General features: G+C 37.8%; 1 long non-coding RNA gene across 1 annotated transcript in view; it reads right to left on the reverse strand.

Moving 5' to 3' along the window:
* LOC309635098 overlaps positions 1-26,938 on the reverse strand; it is a 536,898-nt gene that overhangs the window by 111,728 nt on the left and 398,232 nt on the right. The window contains exon 5 of the long non-coding RNA XR_014248645.1: positions 1-21,972. This exon is cut by the window's left edge and continues 13,644 nt beyond it. This is a non-coding gene — a long non-coding RNA (uncharacterized lncRNA). The remainder of the gene's footprint in view (positions 21,973-26,938) is intronic.

The following is a 26,938-nucleotide window of genomic DNA, read 5'->3' on the forward strand; positions in this document are numbered from 1 at the left end:
CTTCCTCTTGTTGAGAACTTAGGAGGCATTATGCTAAGGGCATTTCAAGAATTATATTAATGAACCTTCAACACTTTTTGAGGTAAGAACGATTACTTCTCCCTCTAAAAGGTGCAGGCAATGTGGCTTAGGAGGTTAAACAACCCAGCTGAGTTCCCACAACTGGTAAGTGGCAGTTTGGAGATGTGAAATCTCGTATGTCAGACGCCCAGATTCATGCACATTGGTGCTCTGTGTCCCCATCCCTACTCAGTCCCCTCTGTCTTTCCTCCCTGACCCTCACCTACTCTTCAAAGATGGGTAGGCACCATGGATATTATGGTTAGAAAATTTTGTCAAATTTATACACTAATTATTTTTCTGTAATTTATAAATTGTATGTAATTTATACAAAAAATCTCTTTCTTCTTTCTGCGTCTCCTTTTATTGACATCAGCTTTTCTCCTTTTACCACCTTTCCAGGCCCTACATAGTCCAAAATGTGTTCATGATATTAAAAATGTTTGTTAAACCCAAAGGTAAGGTAGAAGTTTCATTCCCAGTCTCTCTTAAGCAATATGATTCAGAAACAAAAGAGACCACTCATGAGAGAGACAAAAATCTTTTCCTATTCATTTTCTTCATTTATCTCCTTGGAATATTTTCCAATTTCTTTGTTAAAGGAGTGTCTTAGTATCTTTCCCCCTTTCATTACATTAGCACTTTCTCATTTATTTTCAGCCTTCTCTTGTTATCAGCATTTTTTTTCCTATCTTAAAAGCAGAGTTATGAGTTTTCTGTCCCTTAAGACTTTATAAGACAGTAAAAATATAACTCTATGGAGACTTTGCCTTATTCAATTTTTTTACTCAGCTTGCATGTCTGAATCAAATCATTCCAGTGTTAATTGTTTGGAAATAGTGGTTTACTAGATCACAACTAGAAATAAAATTTGATGGGTTCAACCTTGTTCCTCAGGACGTATATCACCAAATCCTCTTTGGGAATTCTATTTTTTAGAGAAGGTAAAAATGGAAGCATCCTGATGAATTTTGTTGGTGTGTCAGTTCAATGGATGGGTGTCAAAATGCGGAATACGCTTGTTTTTTTCACAGTTGCTCTGGACACTGCCGTTCTGTGTTATGAATCTCTAAAGTAATGAAGGAAGCTGGCTTCTCCACATTTCACTTGGCAATCTCCTTCTTACCTACAGAGTCCCTCTATATATACATCAGAAGAAGTATCCACTAACACTTCCAGAACCTTTTAAAATCAGAACATTGTGTGACTTCAGAAAATTTAACTGACAATTTTTAAAGCGCATAACTTGGGTAAAGAAAATACCTCTGTTATTGATAGGAACTTTACTTGTTTTTCCTGCCAGTCATCCTGATGACTTGAATTACTAACAGGATGAGTTCCTTTTAACTGCTGAAAATATCCTCTCTAATTTGGGTTTAAAGGGGTTTCTAAATTACTTGTATTTCCTATTCACATGTGGAGAGTAAATACTCTATAGAAACTTGAGACTTGCTTGCAAAATTAAAATAAAGCAAGTAATGTTTCAATGATATGACTTCCTTGATTATTTCTTTCTTACCAAGTGAAATGGAGGACAATCAGTTATATCTCAGGCACTCCTGTAACACTGAAAACACTTAGCATCCAAAGTAAAAAAACTGTTGTAGGTGGGACATTTCCAGTTGTATCTTTGACATAAATCAACCAGAAAGCCTCAGGAAACAAAACTAGGGTATTAGCTCATGGTTTGGAATCATCTAGCCACAGGCCCTAATACAGAGCTTCTAGAAAGCTAAATATGGACAGCAGGTAGTTTTAGTTGTGGCAGATCCCAGCTGGGAAAGAAGGAAGATTCTGTTGTTGTCATGGATAAGCTGATATTTCTGTCACCCTTGCCAGCTACGAAATCCACATTAAATCCTTGCTATACAGAACAGTCATGTTTTTAGGATTACTAGGGGAAGATCAGAGCCCTAAATATTCACTAATTGGATTCCAAATAGATGATCTGATATCATGACTGTAGAGTACCAACTTAGAGGGAGAAAATGAAATCTATCTGGCCTTTTCTCTCATGAAGAGGAGCTCCCATTTTTCAGCACCTGGGACAGTAGTAACAAAAATAACAATTGCTTTTTTTAAATAAGAGGATAATTAACAGCAGCTTAAAACCTCCTTTACAGGGCCCTGGATTTTTTTGGGTTTTTTTCCCTAGCCTATGTGTCCCCATGTTCTCTAGTCTTCAAAGATTACATTTTCTCTAAATGTATTCCATATTCCCAAATAATGGTTCAAAACCCTATCCTGCATGACCTCAAGAGTCTAATATTTTGCTAGATCCTCATCTCCACTGAAAGTCTTCTTACATGTTCAATAAACAATTAGTGAAGCAGAAAGGCATATTGTTCTGTACATAGTAATGGTATACAAAAACAGTTTTCTAAGGAATAATTAAAAGCAGAGTTTAAGGACTATTTCTACGTCATTCTCACTGTCCTGCTTAAATTGCCCTCCACCCCATCTCTAGGTGGAATACTTGCTCTCTGAGCTCCCAGGAACCAGCGTACATTTCTCTATTACAGATAGCACTTACCACAGTGGAGTATGGAGGTTTACCTTTATGACTCTCTTCCTACCAGACCCTTCAAAGCATGCAGTATGTTCTGTTTCGTAGCCCTGACATCTATCACAATTCTTAGCATATCAACAATGGTCAATAAATATTTATTATTAAGATATTTTATCTTTGAAAGGGAATCCTAAGAGAGTTAGAAGTTTAGCTGATATAACAAATGTAGCCAAGTTCTTATTTGTGATAGACTTGAGTTCCTTCCAATTTGGTCTGCCCAAAGACTAAAATATCATAAATATCTCCCTTTCATTGTTACAAGACTCTTAGGGGGAAAGTTTGCCTCAGTGACTCTGGTTTTTCACATGCATGGGGGAGTCAGAACAATGTGAATGACTGTACTAATTGATCACTTACTATGTGCTAAGTATGAGAAAGAAAGTGGAAGCAAGAGAGAAAGAAACTGACTTAAGTCACTTATCAGCATTGTGAGGTAGATGTTGAATGTGAGAGAAAATAGATTGAAAAAAATAAAAGGATTTACTGGACAAGTTAGGCATTTTCATGTAATTCAGATTCTAAGTAATACACTTTCAAAAACTAAAACAATCACATTTTAAAATATATTTTTGCTATTTGAAAATCTTAAAATCTCAATTTGTTGTTGATTTATACCTCATATCAAAACCTGCTTCAGGTCTATTTCCTTAAGCATCCATTGTATAATCTGCATTTTAGATTTTTTTAAAGAGAGGAACAAAATGTTTATGAATGAAATTACATTAAAGAATCCCATCTCATCTTTTTCATGGTCGCAAATGAGTTTACTCTCAGCCCCTCTCCATTTGAATGTAAATCCTCTAGTTCACTAATTTGTTAATATTTTCTATAGTCTCAGAACTCTTACTTCGGACAAAATCTTACTATAATCGTTAAAAACAAAAAATTGCCCACATGGATCCACTTCCCCAGACTGCTGCTAGGGCTGCTCAAGATAGAGTTGAGAGCCATTTTCCTAAAGAGCAAGCTGATTCCTGTAAGAAATGAAGCTCTTAGAAAATCTTCAGGTAAATAAATATCAAGCCCAGTCTTATTGACATTTATACGTAAAATAAATAACTGAGAAAAGTTTATTCACTCTAATTAGTTTATTTAAATAACTCCTATATTTCTATGATGATGAAAATAGACATTGGTTCCCTTGTGTCTGTAAAAGGTAAAAATGAGAAAATGAAGCAGTGATTGAAAATTAATGTGTTCAATTATCCTTCTCGTTTTGATTCTTCTAATTTTGTTTGATTTCTTGGGATTGTCACTGTGATACAGTCTCACTGTGCTAAAAATACACAAAAACTCAATGTCAGGATACACAAATAGTAACTCCATTGCAAATACTAATGCACGATTTACATTTCACTCTACAGTTTACAAATTTCTTTCACATGATACTTGATCCTTACCCAATCCTTAGCAGCAAGCACCCCTACTTTTCAGATAAAGAAACTAAGGTTCTTCAGTGTGGCTGACCATAGAACAGCCAGTTATAGTAGGCTCAGGATTAAATTTTTAATTCCGAGAAAGACAAGTGCTTTTCTACTCTGTATTGTTAGAGAATAATTTTCAAAACCTCAAAATAATGACCCGCAGAAAAACATAAAATGAACACATACCAAAGGTTTAATATAACTTGTTAATTAATGAAGTTGCCAGTAAGATGTTAAAACCAGTCCAAAGATCATTTAAGAATCTAGATCTATAGAGGCAATTTAACAGTTTGCTGAGTTAAATACAAAACTGGTTAATGTCCAACATGGCCCAAACCCAAAACATTTGGGGTTATCTGTCTCATCACCCAAAAAGCATTTAAAACTCTACCAGACAAAAATCTTCAAGTTAACTACTGCTGATACATACTTTAAAAATAGCCCAATAAATAAAAAGTCAAGCTCAGCTCCATTATGAAAGAATACCCAGTATTCTCTTTTGCTTATTTTTGCTTATTACATTTCAGATAATTTTTGACAGTATATTATAGATGCTTTACTACAGACAGAAGGAAACTTAAAGACACATTGCCATGAATTTTCAAATAATGGGGGATTGGCTATGAAATGTTGAGAAATTATAGTACAGAGCAAGCTTGGCCTGAAGGCATCAGGAATAGTACCTATTAATTTTCAGTGAGGGAATCAAGAGTATCTGCCTAAAAGGAAGAATTGCAAATAATGCTAGGCTTGGAAAACAACAGCTACAACCATAAACCGAAAGTTTGTCTTTAAGAATCCATTTTCATTTACTATTTCACAAGGTTTCTGCTCTGTGCTGAGAGAAGAGAGTGCTCAAACAATAAAGTCCCTGCCTGCCCTCCAGGTGGTCCCTGTACAGAGGGGAAAATAGTTCTTCAGCAGTAATCTGGCTATGGTAATAAATAGTTAAGCTCCTGGGGAAGCGTAGGTGAAGGGCTCCATTTGGGAGAAGTGGTGAGGGGATTAGGGAAGCCTCCCTGGAGGAAGTGACCCCTTGCGCACTGGTTTGAAGGAAACATGGATGTTATCTGGGAGAAGGGAAGGGAGTTCTACGGGGAGGAGATGCATGGGGTGTTAAAGTGTTCAGTGTTCATAGAGCAAGGAGGGAGGGTGAGGTGAGAAATAAGAAATGAGGTTGGAGAGGCATCAGGAGAAGGACAAGTTAGGGGCTTCTCTGCTCTGCTGAGAAGATCCCTTCATCCTGCAGGCAAAGGAGCCTATTGTAGGATTTTAAACTGAGAAATACAGTGGGTCTCTCGAGGAAGAATGAAGAATGGACTTAAAGGGGAAGGGAACAGAAACAGGAAGACCAGTTAGGAGACCGACGTGGTTCTAAAATAATGAGGTGATAATGGAGGTAAGAAAAGTGATCCGAGACTGTTATAACAGGTAGGAGAAGATGTTATGTTTCCTGGGGATGCTCACCTGACTAGCTCTCTCACAGCTTACTGTCTCCGTCTCTGACAACAGAGGAAATGGTTTTCTGCTGCATGGGATGGCTGAGCGGGAAGAGAACCAATGTCAGGTCTCCCCTGGGAGCCAGCAGAAGGAGGGGGCAGGCGTCCCTCAGATTCGTGTGCGGTCCTGACGGTGCCCTGCCATCACGACAGCTCCTGCTCCACCCTCACCGCTCTGCTCCCTGCTGCTCCCAACCCCTGACCTGAAGCCACAGACATTGATTTCTTTTCTTCACTTTTTAGTTTTCACACTCTGGGCTCCATCAATGACTTCTGCGAGGAAGCACTTGTTCATAAAAGAGCCACCCATTTCCACACTGCAGTCAAAGGAACTTTAGCAGCTTTATTCTGCAGTTTCTTCACAATTACCCATTTCTTTCTCAGGGCCAAAGAAGTTTAATCGGCTTTGAAATCCAAATGAAACTCCCAAGCACTTGCTAGGTACTTCATTTTGAAAGTAAGGGAGTCCAGGAGAAACATATGCTTTATGTAAGAGAGATGGAAAGCCCCTTTCTCCACCCAAATCCATAAGCTCTCTCAGCCTCAGTTCTTCCTCAAACTTTTCTGTCTTGACATCTCCAACGAAAATGCAACTGCCAGCTTGATTGTTGTTTGTTTTTTGGTTTTCTTTTCTTTCTTCTTCTTCTTTTTTTAATTCTTTTCACGGTACTTATCCAACTCAGCAAGAGTTACTCATAGGTCTCTTGACATTCTGAGTTGAGTTGTGCCGAAGTGAAAGCACAGAGACCCAGATGAAATGCAGAAACATCCCACGGGTGCTGAGAACCTCAAAGATGCTTTCTAATTTTGTATCCTTCAAGGCTTGAGACCTTTAATTAAGAAAGGATATAAATATAACAAATGTAGATGAATTCCCTGAAGTTTAAGATAGGGACCCCAAGATTATGCCAGGGATAAAAACTGTGCCTTGAAAATTCTTGATTGACTCCTCTAATGAGAGCCTGAGATTTCTCCCTCATAACCCCGTGCCTGTCTCCTGATTAATTTCCTTCCAGTACTTAATCTTCAGTGCATGACACTTTAACCACTAAGCTTATTATTCTAAAAATAGTATTCTAGCTGTGCCATCTTAGCAGATATACATGTGATGATCTCATTTCTACACCATTTCCTTAGGTGCTTAAATGTTAATATCAGACTTGTACAAAATGTAATAAACAACCATGCTAACAGAGATAAGTAATTTTTCAGCCAGCTCAATTTCCTAACTCCTATATGCAAAAGGACTTTCACAGATTTTTCCACTCTGAACCCTCACTGGAACTGATAAATATTCTTTTATGGGAACAGTGAAGAAAGTCACTATGTTTCCATCTGAGAGCAGGAGTGGCTCTCTAGCTATACAAACTGATCAAGGTAGCTTATGCCTCACCACCTTGGGCTGTGCCTTGTCAGTGAATTTTTATGACAACTTCTAAGATAAAAATAAATTATGGAGGATTTTTATCGAGACTCTGGGTTAAGAAATTCATTATGTTGGGGAACAAGGCAAGAGTCAGGCATAAAGACAAAATCAGAGGGAACTATTTAGGTTGGGTAATAAAATGAGATTTATGTCTCAATCCTTTTCTCTCTCTTGCAGTGTTAGGTGAATGGATACACAGGAAGACATTTCAGTTCACATAAAACCTTTACTAGGAGAAGGAGACATCGTAACACCTCACTGTAGTCTATTGAAAGCACGGCACTTCCAGTCGTGAATGTGGTTGCCTCGGTGCATCAGATTTTCCTAAGATTATAATGTGCCACCTGCTATTACCGCCTGCTGGAAATAGTGCCCTGCTTCCCAGGCACACTGCTCCCTCCCTCACAAACAGAAGGCTCAAGTGGCTGGAATACAAGATGAGTTTGGCTCCTTGCCAGTGTGCCCAGAAAAACATACATAATCAATAGGAAAAACACACTGACCTTAGATTTTTCCTTCAGCAGTTCTCTAAATAGAAGTCCTTACCTGACCTTACTTTCCGCCCCCCAAAAATAAAACAAAACAAACAACAACAAAAACTGTGTAAGTTACACATATAATTTTTGAGGCAGCATTGTTAAATAAATTTCTCAAAAAAACAAATCTCCATGGCTTGTTACAGCACATCCAAAAACTTTTTGTCTTCCTCAACATTGTAACTTTTTAACTCCAGTGGTTCAAGTATGAAACAGACATCATTTCCTAGTCACTTCACGAGTCTGGGAAAGCATAAACACAGGTGAATGATATTGTGCTGTCAAGATTTTTTAAATGCTGACTCTAAATAGGTTGCACTGAGTTATTTACACTTTCTTATGTGTTGTGCAAGGACCCTTGAAATTGCAGCATTTAATTATGTGACAATTACTTTAAGACGGTCAGAAAATATCACACGCCTCTGCCTTTATCCTCTTACCGACAACAACGAAATAGAGAAAAAGATGAACACGTGTAAATTGAAAAATCTTTTGGTTGAATATTGCCTAACATAACACGTTTGCTGCCACGTATCAGTAATGCAACAAATTCATCCGTGTCATCTCAGGACCTCTGGGTCACTCTTCATCCATTCAGGTCTCTGTCCCCAGCTCAGGGTTGCATTCTCTCCCTTTGAGTCCAGCTTTATCCTACAGGCGAGATCCAATGCACACAAGATGGCTCAGTCAATAACCTGGCTTCTTGGTTCCTTACATCTCCATCTCCAAGGACATTCTCTTCCAATGTACACAGCCATCCACTTTATGCCCATATTATAGACGCTGACTCCCCCACTTCCGAAATGATAATTGTAGACATCCTGCTGTCTCACGACAGCTTTGTAACTTTCTAGCATTCTTATACATCAGTATAAATAGACTTTTCTTCAAGCTTTCCAAACCACAATTGGATCTTCACTCTCCATCTTTGTCAGTCCCTTACAGGTTTCCTTTTCTTATCCACGAGAATCCACCACCCGCAAAATGCTGCTGACCATATCATCAATTTCCTTTTCCTATTGCCTTTCTGTCCACCCACTTGGCAAAATCCAGAAAATCCAGTGTCTGCCAAATGAGGCAGATTGTTGCCAACATTAAATAACAGTCACCAGTCTCAACTGGGAGCTCAAAAGGGTCCAGATATTATGCTGTATTTCTCTGGTTAGCACTCTCTCCAATTCTCCACCGGAGCTATTTCAAGCATTCTGGAACTGAGGAGATGATGCTTGTCTGAGATACAGGTGTTGAGATTACCAGTATAGAGATGGGAAGTGAAGCCACGGTATGCAGCTGCCCAGGGAGAATGTGAGGAGTGAGAAGGAAATGGTCCTCGGAGAGAGTCCTGGGTGACATTAATGTAACAGACGTTCAGAAGAAGAAAACACTGACTGACTTACAGAAGAAACCGACAAGGAATGGCTAAAAAATGGAGAAGAAAACCCAAAAAAAAAAAAAATGTGGCCATTAGTTTTGTCAAGCACACTGATCATTTCAAGAAGGAGGGGATGGTGAAAATGTCAAACATTATTGATTGACCACATAAATACTAAGGACTGACCCTCCAGGTTTAAAGCCAGAGAGGTCATTGAGGACCATGGAGAGGGAATTTCAGTGGGAAAGTGGGTGCAGATGCCAGATTTCATCAGGCTGAAGCCTAAGAAGGATGTGAGGAGTTGGGAAAGGGCATAATCATTTCTGACAAGACGTTTGGCCAGGAAGGTAGATTCAGGAATGCTAATTGGAGAGGAGCATGGGCTTGAGATAGAGGGTTGATATTACTAAAACCCTACCTTTTACGTAAGAGTGACTGGAAAGTCTGTGGAAACTATCTGAGATTTCCTCTGTGTGGCCATCAAGCCCTGTTTGTTTAAAAAGACCTTACACTATAAATCCCTCCATCGTTTGCCATTGCTGTATGTGCATATGCTCAAACTTTTTAAAGTGGCTTAAAGCCCCTTGCTAACCTGGCACCAACCTAGCTCTCTCCTGGGGAGTCACCACTCTTCCCAGACGCTTGCTCCAGATGCACAGAAGGCCTCCAAGTTCCTGGGGTGTTTGTCCCTCCCTCCCTCACCTCTGCGGTTTTGGATACAAAGTTCCATCTTCCAGGAACTCTACTGCCACTATTTCCCTGGCCAACACATACCTGCCTCTCACTGTGTAACTGCTCCTCAAAGGAAGCCTTTCCCGTTTCCAAAATCAAGGTCAAAGACCCTACCTCCACACTCCCGAAGCATCCTGCACTTCCCTGTCACGTCTTCCTTCACACATTATCCTACAGCTGTGTCTGCCTGTCTCTTTCACTGCATGTTTGAACTCCATGAGAACAGAGACCTTATCTGCCCTATTACCATTATATCTCCAGAACCTAGTACATTGTTTGGCGTAGAGTTGCTCAATAAAAACACATTCCCAAAATGACAAATTGACACAGTTTAAAGAAAAGTTAAAGCATTTGCTTAATCATATGAGAATTTTATTCAATATTAACTGAGATTCTTGAAGAGTATTTTCTCTTTTACTACTATGGCTTAAACATTTTCAATGACTTCTAATACTTCTAACCTTACTTTAATCATTTTTTATAACACATTTCATATTCTAACATACTATATAATTTATTTATTCATCTTGCTGACAATCAGAGCTCCTTCTTTAGAATGTAAGCTTCCTAAGGGCAGAGACCCTTTTTGTTTGGCTCCTTGGTGCATCCCCACATAACCATGCCTTGGAACATGAACAAATAAAGGAATGAATGAAATGTTTCTACATGTTCTTTTCATTAATTAGGAATCTTATAAGATTTTTACCCTATGTCTGAAAGTATGTAAAATAACTTACATATTCAAACATGATGCAACCTAACTCATTTCTATTTAAAATAAATTCATTCCACTATGCTAAGTGAAATGTCAGACAAAGATAAATATTGTATGATATTACTTATATGTGGAATCTAAAAATACAACAAACTAGTGAATATAACATAAAAGAAGCAGACTCACAGATATAGAGAACAAACTAGTGTTTATCAGTGAGGGGGAGCAATATAGGAGCGGGGGACTGGGAGGTACAAACTATTGAGTATAAGACAGGCTCAAGGATGTATTGTACAACACGGGGAATATAGCCGATATTCTGTAATAACTGTAAATGGAAAGTAAACTTTAAAAAATTGTATAAAAATTTTAAAAAAATTTTAAAAAGAACTAGCAAAAAATAAAAATAAAATAAGTAAATAAAATAAATTCAGTCCACCCAGAAGTAGCAGAGCTAATTCTTCCAGTAATTACATTTGAGAATACTGGGGACCAAAGACTTAGCACTAATTTTTTCAGTAGCCAAAGTGGGAAACCTGCAGTATTACATCATTTTTATTTCCCTGATAACAAAAAGGGTAGAACTTTCATCTGCAGAGTCAAAACTGCTCTTGCAACTGTTCTCTTATAGGAATTTATGGCAATACTCCTTGTATAAAGTACACAGAGTCTTACAATGGATAATATCAAAAAAGTACATTTTTTCACCAAAGGCATAAATAAAATGGCAAGAGGACAATTCTCACATCAACAGGGGGCACACCATTTCATCACTCAGCAAAGGCATTTTTGTAAAAGTCTGATGAAATAGTCTAGACACTCTTGCTTTTAATAGTCTAAAAATATAGAGAAAGACAATATTTGTTGATTAAAATGAGAATAGAGGCAAATTAACATTCTATTGTAGAAGTTTAAGGAACAAATTTTAAAACATAGATGGCTTACACTTAAAAAAATAATTTTATCACATTGAGAAAGCAGTACCTCTTTATTGTTCAAAATTTGAGAAGTAAAATAATGTACACATGCAAATCACCCAAAATCCTGCCACTCCAAGAGAACTTGCTGTGGTATATACACTTCCATTATCAACCCAACACACACACACACACACACACATTCCCAGTTAGCTATGTGTAAAGTGAAATTATAGCTCTCCCTGAAGTTTATGAATTCATCTTATATTACATAATTATAAGTATTTTATATTTTAACTGAAATAAGATCTAAATATTCACAATATTTTTTAATCTGGTTTTCTGCCTAATTATAAATACACTATGACCACCATTCACTTCAGGCCAGAGGGCATGTGCTTTTATGCATAGTATATAATATACAGTTGACCCTTGAACAACATGAGTTTGAACTGCACAGGTCCACTTATAAGCAGATTTTTTTTTCAATAAATAAGTACTACAGTACCACATGATTCACAGTTGGTTGAATCCATGAATGTGGAACCACAGATGTGAAGGAACTGTGGATATGGAGGGCTGACTATAGTTATACTTGGATTTTCAACTGCACGGAGGGTTAGCACCCCTAACCCCCATGTTGTTCAATACATTATATAAAATATATAGTTTAACTTTCTCACACTTCATTCCTAGTGAGTCACTGTGACCTCAAAGTTCTACACTATACAGCATACAACAATATAATGTGAGCCTGAAAATGTTTTAGATTTGTTTAATCCAACTGTCCCCTCCATTCAAAGAAGTAAAGAAGCAGCCATAGGTCTTTGATATTACTTTGTATTTTCAGCACAGATTGTCACTCACCAAAATATTTTACCTGCAAAATATATCTCCGAATAGCTAAATAAGTTTATATGTTGACCAATATGGTCTAATGTTAAAAATAAAGTAAGCTCTCAGCCTAAAGGAGAATGCTAATTTTAAGGAGAATGCTAATGCTAAAGGAGAATGCTAATCTCTTTGGGATAACTAGGTATTTTTACCTATCCAATATCCTTTGTATATCCAATGTCCTATTACATCAAACTATGGTGGAAATTTTAAAGCCACAGCTCTAATTTGGCACAAAAACATTATGTCAGTCTATATCCATTTTTCCAAAGTCATGATCCAAGATCATGCAGTAGCAGACCCAGGTCTCTGAATTGTTTACCAAGTTGTTTCAGTAAAAGGTTTGAAAAGAGCAGCGGTAAGATGCTGTTTGTTTTATACAATTTGAAATCATATTTTATGAGACTATGTCTGCCTGTTAAGATTTTCGCAGCAGTATTTAGCGACAGGTTTACAAATATATATACTATATTATATAATAAGAAATAATAAATCAACTAAAACATTAAAATATTGAGTCTCTACAATCTGGCCACACAGATGACTCTTACCTGTCGTGCCAATGTTAATGATGATTTGATGAACACTGAAATATCCTTGAGCTATTCTGATAATTTCATCAATAAGACGAAATAGGGACGTCAGTGATTAACATAACTGTGTCTGAATCTAAATCATTCTTCATACAAAAGATTACTTTGAGAAATCCTAGCTCTGTAATTTAGGCTACTGAGGGAAATGTAGCATGTATTTCTAAACAATGTCTAATGAAATGATTGGTCTGTCCATCTGAGATAATAAAGCACCTTAGTCTTATAGATGAGATTGGCTTTGATTTATATGAATTTTGAAGGAATTAATTAGAGCCAATGGTTTAGCAACAAAAGAGATCATTCCTAATACTAGTCAGCTCAGGTGGCCATAACAAAATACAATAAATTGCATGACTTAGAAAACAGAAATTTATTTTCTCACAGTTTGGGGGCTGAGATCCAAGATCAGGATTCCAACATGGTCAGGTTTTGGTGAGAATTCTCTTCCTGGCTAACAGAAGCTGTGTCCTTACCTGGCCTTTCCTAGGGGAGTGCAAGTAAAGAAAGAGAGAGAAGAAAGAAATCTTTTCTTCTTCTTCTTTTTATAAGGCCACCAATTGTATTAGATTAGCACCCTATCCTTATGACCTCATTTAACCTTAATTACCTCCTGAAAAACTCTTTCTCCAAATACCATCACATTGGGAATTAGGGCTTTCACATATGAATTTGGAGGGAAACAATTCCGTCCATAGCATTCTTCAAAACAGTCTTTGAAGATTCCAGTGGAAAGAAATTTTCTTACAGTGTTTAAATTTTTATTTTGGCAAAACAGAATTCTTGGGTAAATGAAGTTACTAGCTCCCCAGGTGGAAAAAATTTCTAGCACCTAAGAAATATGGGGGTTATTTTAGGGGTTGAATTTTTGCACCAAATATTGGTTGGAAGCGATAGAGGTTTGATTTTCAATAATTCTTCTTAGCATTCACCCCATTCATTTAACAGATATTTGTTGAGTTCCAAAAATGTGCCAAGCATTGTCCCATGCTTTTAGTATGTTTCCTAAACAAAGCAGACATAAACCTCTGCCCTGATTTAGCTTACTTTCTAGGATAGGGCTATAAATGATCAATAAACATAAAAAATAATTATTTTATTAGTACATTAGAAGGTGAGTACTATAGAAAAAATAGAGCAGGGTAAGAAGAGAGGATGTTTGGGGGTATAATTTTAAATAGAGTGGTCAGGGCAGGACTTTTTGAGAATTTGACAGTTGTATAACATTTAAAGAATACGAGGGAGTTACACATGTGGAGATCTGGAAAACTATCCTTCAAGGCAGAGGGAACCACAGTGCAAATGTCCTAAAACATCAGCCACTCTGTCATATAAGGTAAAGAGGTTGTGACAGAAATCGAGAATGGTGGCTCAGCCCAGGATACCAGCTGTGGAAATAGTTCCAAGTGGTTGGATTCTAGATCTATTTAGTAGATAAAGCAAACAGAATTTGCTAAAGAATTGGATGTGGGATGCTGCAGAAAGAAATTATTAAAGATGAACTCAAGCTTTTGGGTCTCAGCAATGGCGGCAATGGAATATTCAACTGAAGCAGGGGTGAAGCAGGTCTTGGGAAGAAGATCACAGGTCAATATGATATGATATAAAAAACAATAAATCCAAATCACACTCAGTTAAATTTAAAGTCAAAGCAAAAAGATAGCCACCAATTAAAATTTATTAGAAGACTCTTTGAAGAAAAAAAATTTAGAAGAATGGATACTTAATAAACCTTTATGACTCCAAAGATTTATTACCATATTTTGCTGAATCTAAGCCAGGCTTGATTTCAGATACACTATTTTATTTACCACTATGATAGGAAAAATTTTGACAAATTATTGTCAAACATTGATTGTGAGACATACCAATTTTAAAATATGATATTGTAATAAGTATGATGATGTGATATTAGTAAATGAGTACAGTGTTAGATGTCTATAATACAAAAAGGAATAAAATATGGCCCTAGAAGATCTGAGGTATTTTCCATGTTTGTTTGATGGATTAGTTGATTGATTATATTTTCTGAATAAGTATGCTAACAGGTTTGGGATATCTGTATGGATTTCTGATACCTTTGTTAGACCAGAAGAAATGTTACTATATGCAATTACATTAAAACTGCATTATTTGAAAAACTGGTTCCAGAATTTTTCTTAAGATGGGAACTCTGTAGAGAAAAGACCTTGATAAACCTCTAAGGTAAAAGGTGAATACTGAGTGTGTAGATATCATCAAGGGCCAAAGCAATGCAAGGCAGTACAACTTGAGAGCAGGAACAAATTTGTTTTCCTCCAGCAAGAGAGAGACAGAGGGGGGGTGGGGGGAGGGAGAGAGAGAGAGGAGAGAAGGGAGAGGGAACAGAAGGGATGGCTGGAGACTGTGGGGAGGGGATTGCTAGAGGAAATCCCCATGTGTTAGGGGAGTGGCTATGGTAGGCAGAATAATGCCCCCCACCTCCCCTCCAAAAAGATATCCAAACCCTAATCCCAGTAATCTATGAGTGTTAGATTACATGGTAAAAGGGGATTAAAGTTGCAAATGGAATTAAGGTCACTAATCAGCTGACCTTGAGATGGAGATATTATCCTTGATTATCCAGGTAGGCCCAATATAATCATAAGGGCCCTTAAATACGAAAGAGGGTGGTAGTAGAGTCAGTGTTAGAGTGATACCATTTGAGAAAGACTTGACTGGACATTGCTGGCTTTGAAGATGGAAGTGGGCCATTGGCCAAAACATATAGGCAGCTTCTAGAAGCAAGAAAAGACAAGAAAACAGATTCTCACAGTTTCCAGAAAAGAATGCAGCTCTGCTAGCACTTTCATCTTAGCCCAGTGAGACCCATTTTGTACTTCTGATCTCCAGAACTGTAAGATAATACACTGTGTTGTACTGAGTTGCTAAGTTTGCAGTAATTTGTTGCATCGGCAATAGGAAATCAGTACAGTGGCCAAATGGCATCTAATAACAGTGATGGCCCTTCTCTCCCTATATGCGTGTGTCATCCATTCCTACCATTGAGATATAGAGTTTATTCCTCCACACACTTAAATCTAGGTTGGCCTGCAGTTCTTTGATGGATAGATCATGGCAAAAGTGACACTATGCTAGCTCTAGTCTTAGATTTTTAAAGGGATTGGCAGATTCCACCTGGTTCTCTTCCAATGCTCTCTTGGAAGACTCCCTCTCAGAACCTAGCCACAAGCTGTGAAAAGTTCAAGCCATATGAGAGCCACTCATAGATGTTCCCAGACAACAGCCAGCACCAAAGGTTTGCCAGGTGAGTGAGCCACCTTAAATATCCAGTCCAGTTGAGACTCTAGATAACACACCTTAGCTGATATCTCATTGCAACCACATGAAAGACCCCAAGCATGAACCTCCCAGCTGATCCCAGTCAACCCACAGAACTGTGAAAAATAATAAATCTTATTTTCAGCCACAAAGTTTTGAGGTAGTCAACAGGAACAGATGCTTATTGTTCAATTTGAAGTTGTTTATATTGCTACGATATAGCTTTCATCCGGTTCCCCACAAATAAATGTTCAGAAATATCTACTCTGCATGTGTATATTCATGCGTGTATGTGTGTGTGTTTTAGGTATGAGGAGTATGATTAGTGGAAATGTGGAAATTGTGGAAGGGGCTGAATTTCACATCCACATTAGAGGGAAACATAAAATCACATACGGAAACAGAGTAGTGGTAACCATGAAAACACAAGCTCACTGGGAAATTTCCTAGAAACATGTAATTATTTACATGTTTGGTACTGGGGACTTGAGCCACTCTCAAATAGCAGGGAGACATTACCTAACATAAAATTTATCCATTTTTTAAAATAAGAGGCAAAGATAAATTTGATTTGTCTATCTACAACTCTGTCTTACCTACATAACTTCTGAGCCTAAAACTATGCCTGGTACATGATAGGTGCTCAGAAATGTTTGTTGGTTGTTCAGCACAGAATTAAGAAAGAAGATAATGTATAGAAATTTTCAATTCTTAAGTCTCCATAAACTGACAATAGAATTTGAGATATTCCTACTTAACCTTTTCCTCCATATCCCAAAATATCACCACTTCAAGAATGAGACTAAAAGATGTGGCACATATATACAATGGAATATTACTCAGCCATAAAAAGAAACGAAATTGAGTTATTTGTAGTGAGATGGATGGACCTAGAGTCTGTCATACAGAGTGAAGTAAGTCAGAAAGAGAAAAACAAATACCGTATGCTAACACATATATATGGAATCTAAAAGAAAAGAAGATGGTTCTGAAGAACCTAGGGACAGGACAGGAATAAAGACACAGACGTAGAGAATGGACTTGAGGACACGGGGAGGGGGGAGGGTAAGCTGGGATGAAGTAAAAGAGTGGCATTGACATATATACACTACCAAATGTAAAATAGATAGCTAGTGGGAAGCAGCTGCATAGCACAGGGAGATCAGCTCCGTGCTTTGTGTCCACCTAGAGGGGTGGGATAGGGAGGGTGGGAGGGAGATGCAAGAGGGAGGGGATATGGGGATATATGTATATGTATAGCTGATTCACTTTGTTATAAAGCAGAAACTAACACACCATTGTAAAGCAATTATACTCCAATAAAGATGTTAAAAAAAAATAAAAGAATGAGAGTAGGCAACAGAATAACAGTTAGTGTGGGTGGGAAGCGTAATCTACCAATGATCTGTAAGTAAAGGCAAAGAATATGGAGGCTGATGATTAAATAGTCAATATATTGGCACCACTGTTTAAAATATACACTTATATCAATTTTCTTCTAAATTTATTAACAAAACTTCCATTTCTCCTAAAAGGGTGCAATGATAAAGTAATTTTAGAGGGTGTTTTATTATTTAGTTCAGGCAAATACCCTAGAGATAGTGCATTCAGATTTTTTAGATTTAGTATTGACAGAACTATACTGTCATTCAAAGTTTCCAGAATTAGCAGCTAATTGTTATTTTTTTAGATACACACACATGCACACATACATACTATTCATTTATCCCTTTCTCTGTCCAAAATAGATTTGAGACCATTGACAACATTATTTCATTGATAATAAAATATAGAACTGAGAACAATAAGAGGAACCAAATAAATTTCCTATCAAATCTGGTGAACAGACATTGAGGGGCTGAACCTCAAATTTGCTTCAGAGTTTTCTATCCTAACAGTCAGGAGAAGATGATATATTAGATCTCATTATCAGAAAGGACTGTGAGGATATACTCTAAGACTCTCAAATTGATTCCAAATAGCTAAGGGACTGTTGTATAATGTATTTGATACAGTCTATATATTATGGATTTGTAAGAAGGTGAATCAATACTAAAATGAATAGGTTCACCATGGATGGTGCATTCAATACAAAGACTTTGGTCTAGTCTGAAGATAAATAGACATGAGGAATGGTCTTCACACAGCAAATTTGATTTAGCAAAGCATGTGGCATAGAGATATGTGTTAGAAATGTAGGTACACCAGGTGAGTCTAATGGCAAAGAAAGTTCTGCAGTAAATTCTATTCTGTTGAACAAATTTTGTTAAGGATATTGATAAAATGTGAAAATCATATATAACTAGAATGTCAGTTATATCTTACATAAAATAATCAGGATTAACAATTAAAAAAAGACTTTAGCACACTGAACTCATGGGCTATTTTTGTTTGAGGGACTTAGTAATGGCCATGTAGGTGTCCTCTACTCAAATGCAGAGGTCAGGAGAAGGACAAGGAGGATTGAGATCCACATGGACCCATCTGCCCCTCCACCGAACATAAAGCGATGGTTCACTGGGTCCCAAGAATACAGGTCAACAATACCGCCACATGCAGCCAGAGAGAGAAGAGAAAAGGAACAAGACCTCAGAGATGTAGAGGAGGTGTCTACATGGGTAGAAGAAAAGAGTTCAAGAGAGGGTGAACTTTGTGCTTTTTAAAGTACAAAGACTGTATCCACTAATAACTGCAGACTAAATAATGTCTTAGTGCTGAGCAGGCAGATTGAAAAATTTCCCCTCCATTGTGAGAAGGCTTAAAGAGGGTGATTAGAAGTGGCCCTAGGGGAGGGAGAAGGGTGTTCTTGCATTTTCCTCTTACCCCATTGAACATAGTAAATACGTTTATGATTAAGGAGGGATATGGCTAACTATTTCCAGGAAGGAGCCCATAAGTGTGTCTGGGGAGACCTGGTCCTACTTTACTGCAGCCATTTCTCAACACCTACACTGCTCTTTTGTCCTTTTGAGGTTATTGAAATGGGTGGTCCAGCTGTGGTGATGGACCAAATGTCAAAAGGGAAACCTTTTACAGTATTAACATAAATCCAATACAGAGTGAACAGAGTGTTGAAAGGTCATAAACACATTTTACCTGAAGAATAGTTGAGATAATAACGAAGATGTTAAATCTATGGAAAAGAAGGTGCATAGAGACCAAGAAAATCCTATAATATTTAATCAATTGTCAAGTAAAAGGCAGATTCGATGTGTTCTATAAGATCCCAGAGGGTCAAACTAGGTCTTCCTGATAAAGGTCATAAGAAAACAAACTTTAACTTTGTGAAATGTAACAGTGCTGTAATGATTTAATCACTTGCTTAGGAGATTTGCCATAGTATCAGTCACTACAGGAAGTGCTAGGACACAGCAACGCTGAAGACAAAACTCCTGTCCTACCAGCACATTCTGATGGGGGAGAAAAGCAAGTAAGGAAAGTATAAGTAGTTATTATTGTTTAAAAGGATGTGATCAGGGAGATGTGAGAACCTGTAACTGAAAGAGACCTTTCTTAGTTAGGAGAGCTAGGGAAGGTTTCACTGAGGACAGGATAGAATCAGCCAGCCATCAGAAGAGCTAGGGGAGGTCAGAACAGTAAGGATACGGGCCAGAAGCATGAAGATCTTGGCTTGTCCAAGGCACAGAGAGAAGTACCATGTAGCTCAAGCAGAGTGAACGAAGGGTAAGAATGGTGACAGATGCAGTCAGAGAGGACGGCAGGAGCCAGATCCTGCAGGACCTTGTGGGCTATGATGAGGATTTTGAATTTTATCCCGAGAGTATTGGGATGCCTCTGATGAGCTTCAAGCAGAGGAGTGAAATAATCAGAATGTGTAAGAGGAAGAGGATTACAGAAGACCAGCAGGAAAATTGGAGACCATAAATAATCGTAAATGACTTTTTTGTCTAGACATAAAAGGAAAAGAATGAATGAAGATAACAGAGTCAGTAGGAAACAGAAGAGAAACATGGCAGCCATCCACAAAAATAATTGAGTTAATTCCCACCTGGTGGAACAGACAAGGATTCTGTGACATGAAGACAAAAGAAAGAACCAGGGAAACCAATGAGTGATAACTGCAGGGCACATGAAAGGGGGCTGAGGAACAAGAAATTTTCCTGGGGTGAAATAGAAAACCTTTTCATTCAGCTCTATCACTGAGGCATCCTGGTGAGAGAGGCTCAGCTCTGGGGAAGAGATGAACTACTGTTTATCCCAAAGAAGAAACAGCCAACACTGTGCTGGGAAGAGAGGATTGTCTATTTGTTCAGCCGTGCCCTAGAAATATGGGGAGCCCGAGCAGTGAATCCAGAGTATTCCAGTGGTTCATGCCTGACCAGAAAAGAAATAAAACATTGATAGTTGTTACTTCTGAGGCCAAGTTGACTGTAGGAGTTGGGAGTGGTATGTTATTGACTGAATGTTTGTGTCTCCCAAAATTCATATGTTAAAACCTTAACCCCCAAAGTGATGGTATTTTCAAATGGGGCCTTTGGGAGGTAATTAGGGTTAGATGAGGTCTTTAGGAAGTAAAGGATTACTGCCTTTATAAGAAGAGACACCAGAGAACTTGTTCTTTCTCTCTCCATGCTCACACAAAGACGAGGTCATGTGAGTGCACAGCAAGAAGGCAGCCATCTGTAACCCAAGGACAGATCTCTCACCAGAAACCAACCCCATCAGCACCCTAATCTCAGACTTCCAGCCTCTACAACTATGAGAAAAAAAATTTCTGTCGTTTAAGCCATCTTCCCTAAGGGCCATCCTTTGGACCTCACAGTCTTTGATTTCTTTATGTGGTTGATGGATAATTCTAACTCACTTTGGATGCAGAATGTGGTTCCTAAAGCATATTTTTTTTTACTGGAGGTTCAGTATTGATGTTGGCCCCAGTACTGATAGGAGTTGATAGGAATAAATATTTCTATTTTCTGTATAGAGCAATTTAGGCTAGCAGAGTGGAAATAAAATGAGCTGGATGGAGTTCATGGCATTGGAAATATCAGTGAAAAAGCATAAAGGGGGCCAACTAGAATCAGAGAGCCATAGGGTTCACATATCTCATAGAATTCTAAGAAATAATCCTTAAGTTTCCAGGACAGGAAAAGGGTGATAAGAGGAGAGCCAAAATACTTGTCTTGCCCTAGGACTTATGCAAATGAACACAATTCTTGTATGACTCCTGATGATCCAGAAGGTAGCCTAAGAGTCAGTCTAAGTGGCTGAAACTTCCCAAGTACTGGTGATGTCAGAACATCAATGAGCCAGAGGAAGTATGAGACATAGAAACTGCAAACTATGAAGTCCTAGCTGGAGAGTTACAGTGAATTTTTATGTATAAATTATGTTGTAACAAGATAGAGGGACAGGTCATGTTACCAGCAGTGTCTCTCATCTATCTGGCTGATGTGCTTTGTTTGGGTAGCAGTCTGTGGGTGGTGGGATAAGGGCATGAAACTTAAGGATCTCGAGGGTTTCCTCATCCACGTGAGAACTGCAATTGCCTCAGCATCCCACGCCTCACTCTATACGTACAAGTACATTAATACTACAACAGCTCTATGAGGTAGGTTGAATTATCGATATTATCCCCATTTTACATATGAGAGCAGATTGCTACTCTTAACTTCTACCTTGGACTGACTGCCTCTGGGTTGTCACAACTTTCAAGGAGATTCTTAGAAGTGAAACTCTTTCGTGTACTTTATGGTACTCTGGATTCTTGTAGAAAGTATCTGCCTGGCAGTTTGGGGCTACCTGACAGAGAGTAGTTCCAGAAACCAGAGATCCAAAGAATGATACTCAACACCCCTCCATGGAAAGTAAGCATCTAGGCTGCTAAACTCGAGCTGGGCCATGGCAATGGAGAGAGATAGGAAAAGACTTACTTGCTAGCTGTGAAACCAAGGACGGTGATTGATCCAGGGGGTGGCATCTGTGGGCAAATTCAAAACAAGGGAAAAGGTTTTGTTCAGTAAAACAAATGTCAGAGAGTAAGACCACCGTTACATCCTTCTCTAAGTAAAATTCCCCTGAAAATTCTAGCTTTTGGATTTAGTCTCAGACTCAGGGGTTTTTTGGGGCATAGGGAGGTGAGGCCTGTGGGGAGCCATTCTCAGCAAGATACTGAAATGATCTCTTGGGGAAGGTGAAATCCAGTGGCAACTTTCTGTGTAGACATTCTCTACAAAATTTTTGAGGTTCTCTCTTTCACTGTGCCTTTCCTAAGGACTTCTGTTCCATAAAAACTATAGATTTGCTTTGTTTTGATTTGCTTTGCTGGCTTCTTCATAAACTTTCTCTGGTAATAAATATTTGTCAATTAAAATGATCTGAATGAAATTGAATTAAAGAGTGAGACTGGAGGAGCAGAGTTCTTTATTTTCCACATGAGAGAGGAGATCTGGATTACTTTATTCAGTTCTCTTGGAAAGACAGCTGTATACATGAGTTTCTAGTATCCTCAGTGACACACCACATCATACCTTACCCTGGGCAATGCAGCAAAGGACTGTCAGTGGTATCCTCAAAATCCCTCCCCTACAGACACATACACTTGGAGATTCACTCTTATCACCCACTCCTCCCTACTCTTAGCATCATGATCTCAGGGCTTCGGGGGAAAAAAAAAATAAAGTATCTATCTCTTCATTAAGTTCCTTTCAAAATGCTTAGGGACCAGTGACAGAAGGAAACAGCTCTGTTAATGGTTCCCTTGGAACTTCTTTTTGATCTAAGCTGTCCTCTTAATAGAGAGCCTACTACTGATAAGTATCTGTATCTCACATCTTCCACCTCCTAGATAGTCCATGGAGGCCCATCAGTTACCCCAGGTAGAAGGTTAGATCCAGATGGGATCTCCAGGGAACTATCTGGAGAGAAAAATAAATCTAGCCTCCCCTGTTTAAGACTAAAAAAAAATGTCAAACACAATAAAATTGGTTAAGATATGTGACACAATACTCCAGGGTATATGCACCTTTAGAAACCATGTAAGTAATGAAATGAATTAAGAATTATGTTATTAATAGTTATTGCATAATAATAAATTAATGGACTAGAAACCCAGTATCTTACATTAATTAATATGAATGTGCCAGTAACGGTATACAAGGAAAACACACAAAATGTAGACAATGCTGTCTTTATATGGATGAATCATAAAGCAAAGAGCACTGCCGAGCTTTCTAGTTTACTTATATTAATTTTGGATATTAGCAATTACAACTTGTGCATGCAAAATTCCATAAAAATGCAAAGCTACCATGAAATAAAATTAACAGGGAGCTTTAGAAATTCATTAAACAGAACTTAAGTAGCAGCATCATTTTTCTGGCTAATACAGGAATATATGTCTGTGCATACACTCTTTATGATACCATTTGAGACACGTAAAATATAAGTTGAGAGAATGTGTTGCCTTCAATAATTTACAAAGGTAGAAAACAGCAAGGGGAATTGAGAACAAACCTCACCTTTTCTCATACTGTAATATAAAGATATTGCATCTGTGGCTTCCAATACAGATTCTTAATTTGAGCCTAGACAAGCCTTGCACCATGAAGAGATTAAAGGAATATCTGAGGGAGAAAGTAGAGATGCTGTTTCTGGTGCATAATCATGTTTGCAAACATGTTAATCAAATCCAGGTGCTTGATAACTTGATAATTAAATTTACAAATGATTGGAAATATTTGCCACAGAAAGATTTAAAGTCATTCCTGAAATCCTAATGACAGCTCTAGCAATATGTGTACGCCTCTTGAGGGCCTACTGAGGATAGATGGTATTAAAAATATAATTGGTTTTAAAGTACATTAGATTAAATTTTTTTCCTATGATTCATTCTCTCTTCTTTATATTCACCTTTCAGGTCATTTCCTGCTTCCGGAACAAGGTATCCATAACTCAAACGAACTACCATATGAATTTACTTATTTTTGTACAATCCAGTCAGTTCCAAAGTGTTCCACTTCCATTTAAAATGATGTGTTTTGAAATGAAAAGATTAAACTTTTGAATTAAATAATACTTAGAAAAAGCCATCAACGGTATCTGAAATCTGACAAAAGGCGCATTGCTGAAAATAAATAAGTAAATAGGGTGGAAAGCAATTGGGAAGTTAGTTGAGGTCACTATAAATTTTTTTAAAAATTAATTTACCAGGTCCATTTTTAGCTCTTTCATGCAGTTTCATACCAGATCTGACACATTACAGTTACATGACAAATAAAAGTATTCTGGCTGAATCAGAAGTTTTAAAATGTGGCATGAAATTTCAGCTGAATTAAATGAGTTTCTAACAGAATTTCCAACCCCCTGTTGTTGAAAAAAAAAAAGCCAACTTCCCAATTTTTGGTGGCTGCAGCTAGCAACACCACATGGAGTGTTCTTTTGAATGCCCACATCAAAATGGGGTCAGGGGTCTTAGGAATAAATTGGTTGGCAAACAATATCAACGGTGCCCTGGTCTGACCTTGTATATAATTGTTTGCACAACAGAGCTGAAGAGCAGCAACATGGTTAATCTGTGCATGTTTATTTCTAGCCATCCAGGGGCCTTAAGGGTCAATATGACTTACTAACATTCACGAAAGGTTATTAAAATTGTTGTACAAAGTTGATGGAAAGGTGTTATTGTTTTTGTAATAAAAAACGACTTTCATGGAACAGTTTACACCTAATTTTTTATTAGATTTTACTTCTCATCCTCTCCCTCACCGCTTCAGAGTTTCATGGTTGATAACAGTTGATTATTTGTGCTGTCTAGTGGCATTCTTTATTTTTTATTTGTATAGTACCATGGATGTGGATCGTACTTTCCAGGACTTAAATTATAAATGAGGTAGCTCTCTGGCCCAGATAGCTCCAAGGCTCCTGCCTTCACAAAGGACACCAGGAGGAAAGCAGTCCATTTGCCCTCAGAATAATGCGATCATGGTAACTGTCCAAATGAAGAGATTTGAATGATACTGGAACTTTCATACTTCTCCGGATTACTCCAGGCAGCCAAAGAGATGTTGTTTGAAAATGTATCAGATGAATTGCTAACCTTTTTTTCTCCCTGAAAATAGAACCATCGCTTTAGAAAAATCCCATAGCCAGCAGCACACCGAGATAGAACAGCACAGAAGTCTAGCAAAGACTATATGTAGGTGTAAAAAAGAGAAAAAAAATGGAACAAAGAGAAGGGGCAGAAGGCAACAGATTATCACCATCACAAAACATTTATTTAAACAGCATCAGGCAAGGTACAACATAGATATGGTTCCTGCCCACTGGGAATTTAACATCCAAGATGTCACTCGAAGAAAAACCCAGTAAAAACAGAAAAAAGTTATTCAAGAACAAACTTAGGCAGAGAAAAGACAAGTGAAGAAAACAAACATAGGAACTTGCAGAAAAGATAGTTTTTAAGACGTTAGTTCAATTTGAACACTATTATGAGATATGACTATAAAGTTATGATCATATGTATCTAATATAATCAATATAATGCTGTCTCGTTACTTCACTACAGCATGTTTTATTTCCCACTGCTTCATACTAAAGCATGAACCAGAAAGAAGTATCCAATTTAAACTGTGTCTTGTCTTTAGAGAAAATAATAGGGCCACATGATTCTGATTCAAGATTTAACAAGTGCTAGTAGAAGCACACTATATTTTTTAAGTAAATGAAAGACTCCAAAATTAATATTTTTCATGATTTACTATACAGATCTCTAGATGTATTTTTCTCTTCAGGTAAATTTTAGTAATTCACATTCTCTCTCACTCAATGCATAGTATTTCACATACAAAGAAACATCCATCATGTTTCTATCATTAAAACTCAGTGCAAAATCTCAGAACACATAGCTTTTAGTGAGAAAGTAGTTTTAAGTTTTAATTTATATTCTAGTTCAGTTTTTTCTTTAGGAATTAAAACAAGAAACTGTAATGAGATTCCAATTAAACTAACATTTTTGAACTCTAAATATGTGCCATAAACGTATAACTGCTTCCATAGTAAGATCAAAACCTTTGGAATTTTTAATTTGTCACCATGAGGAACAGCCAAGTAAACTATAATTAAGTAGCCGAAAGAAGAAAAAGCTAAGAGGACAATAGTTTCAAGGATTCCCCATGTCTACTTAAGGGGGAACTAAAGAAAACATTCCCATATCTGAGAAACGTTTTTAAAAATAAGCACAATTTTTAAGTAGGAGTATGATTTTAAAATAAGTGCGTAAAGTTAGATTTGCTCCATTCTGCTCTGGGAACTCATATTAAAGCAGCAAGGGGAAGAAGAGAGGAAAATACAAACACTGTCCCCAGTGAAACTGAGATGCCTGAAGCTCTGGATCACAAAATAGGTGGAGGCTCTAACAAAAGCACTGAAGTTCAAAGAAGGGTGTGGGAAGACCAGGAGAGAGGATGTTTGTGGCTACAGATATCAGGAAAAAATGGCCAAGTACAAAGCTTCTAAGAGAGCTGCAACACCCTGAAGTTTAAAACAATACAAAGCAAACAAACAAAAACCAATAACTTATTTGCAACAATGGAACAGATTTGGGGGATTAGAAGCAGTGCTTCACCTGACCCCGTTTGGCACAAAGTCTTGAGAACATGGAGAGTGGGGCTAGCTCAGCCTGGGGGCAGGGTGGGGGCAGTAGAGGTAGAAGAGGAAAGATGTGGCAATGTGAACAGACCCAGAGTGAGTACCAAATCTCTCTGTCTCTCTCTGTCTCTCTGTCTCCTTCACACACACACACACACACACACACACACACACACACACACACGGACAAACACACCAGTCATAAAGAGAATTTCAGCTATCCCTGACCCCCCTCCAACATGAACTTCCTACAACAAATGAAAGAAAAACACTTACCACAGTCAAAAATAAGAAATAAC

Source organism: Balaenoptera borealis (genome assembly GCF_965194805.1).
Source record: "Balaenoptera borealis genome assembly, chromosome: 9".
NCBI classification, from domain to species: domain Eukaryota; kingdom Metazoa; phylum Chordata; class Mammalia; order Artiodactyla; family Balaenopteridae; genus Balaenoptera; species Balaenoptera borealis.